This window comes from Diplotaxodon limnothrissa, linkage group LG3 (assembly GCF_057381915.1).
Source record: "Diplotaxodon limnothrissa isolate DT_005_m linkage group LG3, D_limnothrissa_male_GT1.1, whole genome shotgun sequence".
Classification (NCBI taxonomy): domain Eukaryota; kingdom Metazoa; phylum Chordata; class Actinopteri; order Cichliformes; family Cichlidae; genus Diplotaxodon; species Diplotaxodon limnothrissa.
Genome location: NC_140598.1, coordinates 33157384 through 33165532, shown reverse-complemented (window position 1 = coordinate 33165532; position 8149 = coordinate 33157384). Strand labels below are relative to the sequence as shown.

The following is an 8149-nucleotide window of genomic DNA, read 5'->3' as shown; positions in this document are numbered from 1 at the left end:
TCTTGGACACGCGTAGAGGTGCGAATGTGCACGCGTCAAATTAGGGGCGTTTCGGGCGTTTTGTTCGCGTCCATCGTGTTCGGTGTGAACACACCGTTACATATAAACACGCAGTTACTGTCCCTCTATTTGGAAAGGCAGAGGCTCACGGTGTAATTATTTTACATGTAGTTGTTTTTGTCCTGTGTAATAATATTCAACATTGCTATCAATACATTTAAAAAAAAAAGCCTCTCTGTGCAAAATAGGTTTAAAAACGTAAACAACTGTGGGATACTGTTTGTCCGTGATTTGAAGAGCCCAGCGCTGCTCCCGACGAAGGAAAGACCAACTATGCAGGGGAGACCTACCTCGGCACTTGCGCAGGTGAAACCAAAGGGCAGATATGCTTCACCATATTTTCTAGTCTTTGGCTTAGAATGAAGTTGGTTTGGAAACATATTCAGCGATGCTTCATCTCCTGCTTTGCGTTTGTGTAGGCGCCCGGGCTAGCAGTGTCCAAGCATTGTTTTTTTTCCCTTTTCATGCCGCCCCCCCCCCCCCCCCCCCTTGGGGGCGGTCCCCACACTTTGGGAAGGTCTGCTCTAATGAATGATGTCTTGATGTCCTCTGATGTCTTCTGTTTTTCACAGATACTACATCACCATGAAACTGGTGGTTGTGTCTGCACTTCTTTGTGCAATGCTGGCTCTGATCACTGCTGCTGATCCACCAGGTCGGCTGACATTTTCAAGATTTTCACCAAAACAAATTACATTTTAAAAAATATGTATTATTAAATCCAATTCTTTGTATTCTTTAACGGCCAAGAAAGACACGGCTCAAAGTGGTCTAACTCAAAAATGATCTTTAATTTTACACATTCTGGAATATGGAGACTGAGCAGAGAGACAACATCAGCTTCAGTCTGAAAAAGGAGCCGCCAGTCTGATTATTTATATACTTCCTCTACACGTCACGCACACTTTAAGTTTCGATCAAACACTCTACTTAGTTTCACTTTCTGCCTGCAGCTCCTGTGCTCTCCAAAAGCATGCAGTTTCCTGTCAGTACTCATGGCTCAGACTCTACTCAGAGACGGCCCTTTTAGACTATATTAAAAACAAGTAACAATAAGCACTAACAATATATTTATTTTATGACAGTATAAAATCCAACATGTGTACATAGAATCAAAAACAAAAACGCGCAATTACAGGAAAAATACAAAATGTGTTTACGGATACAAGAAAGTCATTTACTTGTACTAAAATATTCTTAGCTTCTTTGCTTGTCTTCAGGAGAGCAGCATGTTGAAAAGAGAACCTTATGTACTTGTGGCAGGTATAGCAGCTGGACTAGATATGGCAACCGACACTACCGCTATTTTCACACTCCCATAACTTGGGCTCAGGCTCAAGTAAAAACAGTGATATGGATTTATCATTTACTTTTTCTCTGTTTACTCTCATATTTTCTAAAGCCAGGTTTGGTGACATTTTCTCTCTTTTATTCACTTTGAATTTTCTGCTTTGTGTTGATCTCCACTACAGAGATACTGTGAGTCCATGAATGCAAACCTGGCATCGGTACACAACCTCTGGGAGTACCGGATGATTCAGCGTGTCATTTATCATGCAACTCATACATACAAGACTAGAGGAGGCTGGTTGGAGGCTCTGAGGCTCAACAGGTATAATACTCACCAATATACGATACATAAAGTCTGACAGTTACAAATCTGAATCTACTCATCAAGCACTGTACTCTGCTAGTATATTACCAAGCTCACCACATTTCAAATTTTGGGGTGTAGTTTGTTTTTAATGCATTTTTGTCTATTTTTTTGTGTTATGTAGGAGGGTTATTGGTTTTGGATCGATGGAACTCGTTTCAGATACACGCTCTGGTGTCATGTTTCGGCTGTGTACAGGCAGGAGAAGGACCCAAACGCAAAACTCACGACAACAAAATAACTCAAAAAGCTGCTTTATTGCAGAATGGCATGGAAAACTAAACTAAACTGTAGTGATGGCCCACTTGAAGCTCAAGCTCCGGTGCCTGTGTCAAAAAAATCAACACACTGCTTCAGAGGCACTGTGTCGAAGCTTGATTCGTTTGGCCAGAGTCACGTGATCGGTGACGTCCGAAGCTTCATTTAGAGCCTAACTGCTTCGGTGTCTGATTCAATGGTTTATAAGCAGGTGAACCATTTGCGGGATTTGTGGAGTGTTTTGATGGTTACAGATACCACTGATTATTTCTATTGAGAGATTTGGAGCCAGCGAGGAATAGAGGAGTTTCTGTTGTGTGGGAGTATTTTTAGTTGATTTTGGTCAATCGGGTGGGTTTTCCAGATTTGTGTTCTTGTTGTTTGCTTTCGTCTTGTGCGTGTTTATTTTATCTGACAATGGGAAAAACTTCAAATGTCAAAAATCTGCTTTTCATAATATAAATATCATTAAATAACTTTAGAAAGACTTCTATTTGACTCTTTACATTTAATGTTATAAAAATATATATTTTATGTTTTAAATAATTTTAAACTGTTAGTCTGCCAAATGTGCAGCAATTTAATTCATTTATTCTCTTTAGGTGATTGGGCCCAGTTAGACTTTATAACTGCATCTCTACCAGTTTCTGTGCACTCCAGCCTCCTCTGTGGCATGTGAAGGGATTTTTCTTAAGGCAGGAGAAATTATCTCCACAAAAAGGAACAGGTTCGGCCATCGCACAGTGGAACAAATTTTCTTCTTAAATACAAATGGAAAAGGGTTACCTTAAATGCATCATGTTTTTAATGTACAAGTTTATAAGCATTTTCCTTTTCCATTTCACAATCAATTCTACCCCCAGGTCAAAAATATGTATAGGAAAATTTCCCTAATGTAATATTATTTATAAATACACCCGTCTAGCGATTAACTGCATAAGTACATGGAGGCGTGACCTCACAGCAGAAACATACTCCATAATGTGTTGTACATTATTATATGTATATTATATGTAACGTGGTATTTTTCAATTATTGTATTTACCAACATCAATAAGTCACAAGCAAAGAAAGACCACACCATGGCGCATGTTTAAACAAGGAGAGTTTACTGGTCAAAATTATTTATTAAACAAATAAACCACATTTTTGTCACCCCAAAAAATACACGTTTAAAGCAACACAACAGTGGCCCAATATCAGACAGAATTCCACTCTGTAGAGTGGGCAATCATTACGAAGCAGTTGGTTTTCTTTTGTGGATTCAAGCTGCTCTTCATATTTTTGGCCACCAGATGTCACCAGAGAGGACTGTGTTGAAAAGCTCAGAGTAATGAACCGTGTTTTAATACAAGCTTCAATGCTTCAGAAAGCTTCATTTGGCCATCACTACTAAACTGGGACATGGCTAACTAACACACAGTGCAACACAGCCATGAGGGAGACTACAACACTGACAGAGAGAAACACAGGGCTTAAATACACAGAGGGATAACGAGGGAATGAGACACAGAAGGAGAGCACAGCTGGGAGTAATCAGGCTGGACGAGACAAGGGAAGCAAAACTAGAATCACTCACATGAGACATGGACCTTCAAAGTAAAACAGGAAACACACTGACTGAACTCTAGACATGCAAACTTAACAGCAACTGAGAAGACAGAACATAGGGACCTGAAACATGGGACAGAAAGGCACAGTAGACGCAACGTGGACATAACGCCACAGGGAAAGAGTAAAACAAAACACAGAACCTCTTAGAAAATAAAATAGGAAACATAATTAAACGCAGACATGACTACATGAACTTGACAACATAACAGACATCTAACACATGAAGGGCAAGGGAGTCTTAACAGGGGTTGGAAGACACAAGGGGAAACTAATAACAAATGAACTAGAAAACCTAATGAGCTTAATCATATAAACATCCAAATAAACTAAACTCAAAACACTGGGTCATAAGACCCAGGATCGTGACATCTGGTGTCATGGAGAGCCTAACAACTCTTGCAGCAAAGAGCACTGCATGCACATGAACTTTACAGGTAAAATAGAGTATTTTGCAGCAAATAATGTTTATGGTTAAAAGACTGTAATGAAACAAAACTAAATATTTCCCTCAGTATAGAAAAGTAATCATCCACTTGATCATGGTTTCACTCATTGTTGATTTATGGTGCTTGCAGCACCTGTCACTACCGATACCCATTTGTCTGAGTCAGGAAGTTTTGATTATTCCTGGTCTGGCTTGAAGGCAAATAATCCTTCAGAAGAATCTGTTGCTGATTTACATTTTTACCTTGTTTCTTTTGCTTTAAAGCTTCATTTCCCAGAATGAAATGCTCTTATCATCGCCATCATTAAATAGAATAGAGAACAGACTGTGACAGAATGTTCCAGAGAAAAATACAAAAAAACACGAGACTAGACAAGGACATAAGGGGCTAAGCAGGGAAGCTACGGGAGAGGAGGAGGAGAGGAGAAAAGTGTGACCGCCTTCGTCAAGAGCAGAAAATTATAATTTATAAAATGTATTTTTGTTACTCTAAGATATGTGACTGTGATGAGAGTAAAGACAATACAGTCATTGTTTAAGTTCAAATAATGAAGGCTTGGGCTCTGTTATATCTGTTTGATAAATAAAGTTCTACATTTACTTGCCCAACATCTGTTAAATTAATTTATTCATCAAAAACCATGGAGATCATGGAGTTGGCACTAGGGCCACCACTAGAGGGAACTGTGAAGTGCCAAAGGTAATAGTTTACCAAAGGCAATAAAGGAGACCATTTTTAACTTCTATGACAAAAACAGGCATGAATCACAAATTGTTAGTAGAATATCTATATGTTTTTTCCTTATTATAAAGTTCTATGTGATGTGCCCTGGGGCTATAGATGTAAATGATCAGTTTTGCTATAATCTGGCATGTTTGCTCTTGATATGTTTGGTATACTGATGTTCATTAACATGTGTTACCCCTGTTAAACAGGGAAAAGAAAAGAAAAGAAAAGGCTTCGATGATAAAAATGATTTCTCACGCATTGTCAATTCAAAATAATGTTTTATCAAATACATATTAAATAAACAGAACTAATTTAAAGTTACATTTGGGTCACATTTTCACTGAATGTCCTCCAGTGTATCAAAACAGAATCCTCTGGGGGCATAAGAGTAGAGCAGAATTTTAGAATTTACAGCCTGAGTCTTGGGGACAAAGTGTAGCCACAAGAAAAAGGTTGGCCAAAGTCAGGTACATGACTTTATACAATGCAAATGTGAAAAACCATTCCAGTTTTGAAGGTTGTCTCATTGTTGCCCCTCTAGTCCAATTAACAATCCCCTCTGCTACTTAACTCGCCAGATCAATGGCCCAGAACTCTAAGTGATTTGATGCTGTACTCTTAAAAAGTGTATAATTCCATATGCATAACGGGGTCTAGTATGTTATCGTATGTGAATGGTGACTTGCAGTTTAATTTTCTGGACTCATGATGGGGCTGTCGATGTTAAATTCATATCAAGATGGTATTTCTTTGATTTAGTTGATAATCAGCAGCAAATTCTTTTTTAAATAACAGGATGAAAATGCATGAAGTACTAATGAAGCAGCATGACCATTGATTCTAAAAATTGCTCAAGAATGGCCAACATAAGTTTTTATTACGCAGTTTCAAAGCCCTTTACCTAAAAACAAATAAAAACATGATATCAAACCAGCTTGTCGTACAGCTATCTGACCACATGATGGCATTGCAGTTCAATTCAAATCATCCACTGCACAACACACAACATCCGACGTCCCACCACTGAGATGACGACAACTGTAATTCCACAAAGAAAACAGTTTAATCCTTACATACTGTTTGGGTAAAATTTGAGTCATTTTACTGTTTGGGGTATTTTTGAGGGCAGCAAATGAACCAGAAATATCATCTATTTAGCCTGAAATGTGACTCTAGTTCCATCTACTTCTGTTCAAGTAGTAGATAGTATGTACATAGTATGTAAATTAATGTTACTTCACATTGTTGCAGAAGGAGTCTAAGGATCTTCAGGGATAGTACTTACACTTTTTTTCTCATTAGACTGTATCTTTGTTCATTTATTCTCTACATTAATACTATATACAGAATAAAACTACTAAATTAAAAAATGTTCTTTCCTGGGGTGACCCATATAACACGCAATACACAAAACTGAAAACCTTTTCAAATGTTCTACTATTGTACCGGTGTTACAAATAATAAATTGGAGGAGTTGTTCAAGTTGAAACCTGACCCATGTCCATTAAGATTTTAGATCCACTAGTGTGGGTCAAATCTAGGGAAATTGTGATTTTTGGGAATCTTAAAACTGTGAAACTGTAAATGTTGTTTTTGTGTGTATTTGTTATGGTCAAGTGATGCCAGTGTTCAAGTGAGACCTTGAAACTGTCACGAGAACTCTCTGTGTCCTCATCACATTTGTCCAGGTTCCCACAGAAACAAGGTCCTGGCTGTATTTGAATGATTATGGAGACTCTCCAAGCAGTCAAATAGTAACACAGCATATGACTGATGATGTGCAGTTCACATAAGGAACAGAGGGCACACAGAAGTCAGAGCTGCCTTGACACAGACACAAGATCTGAAATGGGGTTCTTGTGGTCAGTACTGTTACCTAAGAACAAGGATCTTGGTCTGAATCCCTGCTTGGGCCTTCTGTTGAGAGATTGTCTGTTTCCACCAGGCCACCTGAAGACATGCATGTAAAGTAGTGATTTTAAACTGTCCATGGATTTAAGTTACATGTTTGTATATTACCGTTTCATATTCATCTTGGAACCCTGTCACATTAAGTGGGCATCTGATGATAGGTTTAATCGCCACCAATATTTTTACCAACAGGTCAGCTGTATCGTTATTCTACAGATACTGTATGAGTAGGTCTGTCATGGTCCTGGGTCGTTGACCCAGCGTTTTGTGTTTATTCTGATTTGTATTAGTTTAGGGTTGAACCTGTAGTTTGGTGTATTGTCAGCCCTACCTATGTCTGTCCTTGGTGATCTGTTCATGTCCCCGTGTTGTGCTGTAAAACAGTCTGGGTGTTTCCTGTTTTACTTTGTAGGTCTGTGTCGCGTTATGCCCATTAGTTCCAGCTGTGTCCCCTCCTGTGTGCCATTTCCTCATTACCTGGTGTGTGTATTTATAGTTGGTGTCTGCCTGTGCTCCTCGTCGGCTTGTCTGCATTCATCCGTGTGTCTCTGCGTTAATCTGCATTCCTCCGCGTTCCATGGTGTCCTGTCTCTGCGTCTCTCTGCCCCGCACCCCTTTTGTATGGTCTCAGGTTTGCTTTTTAGTGTCTCCCAGTTTAGGTTTCTGTTTGTAATTGCTCATGCTGAGTTGCCTGTTTTTGCCACCACCACCACCTGGTAAATAAAACATCACTCGTATCATCAGTTTGCTGTATCTTGGGTCCTCCTTTTCCTCCACACCACACGGCTCCCTCCGCCAGCCGTGACAAGGTCACTGTCACTCCTACAGTGAGCTTTGAGACATTTAACAAATTTTATGAGATGACAAAACTGTACAACCAGTTTTAGGACAGAAACAATGTCTGTAAATGCCTCATGATCATGAATACATTTTATGTTGTGTTTTATAATTAAAAATCACCAATCTGTTAAACAAATCACCAAACACATTTTAGATCTTGGGTAGCACTGTAATGTGATTAGCCCTATTCAAATTCTCCCACACGCCGCAACCTTTGACTGGATAAGTGAAAGTAAATGGGTCCTTTGTAGTACTCTTGCATTTTCTTGCCTCTGTCAGTGCGCCCCAGGGCGGCTGTGGCTACAATGTAGCTGCCATCACCAGTGTGTGAATGTGTGTGTGAATGAGTGGATGACTGAATGTGTAAAGCGCTTTGGGGTCCTTAGGGATGAAGTAAAGTGCTAAACAAATACAGGCCATTTACCATTTCTCTGCACTGTAGGATCTTTACCTCACAATATAAAGGGCCTTGGCAGGACTGTTGTTCTAGGATCAACGTGCAATCCATACAGACAGCAAAGAAGAGCATGTCTAAGTCGAGATAGAATCATTACTGTGGTATCATCAATTAGTCAACAGCCTGAGTAACTGTATGAAGGAAAAACTTTGTAAACTCAAGTTCAGAAATTTTACAAGA

General features: G+C 39.2%; 1 pseudogene; it reads left to right on the top strand.

Moving 5' to 3' along the window:
* The first annotated feature begins 645 nt into the window (after positions 1 to 645).
* On the top strand, positions 646 to 1955 carry LOC146635446 (ladderlectin-like; annotated as a pseudogene).
* The last annotated feature ends 6194 nt before the right edge of the window (positions 1956 to 8149 follow it).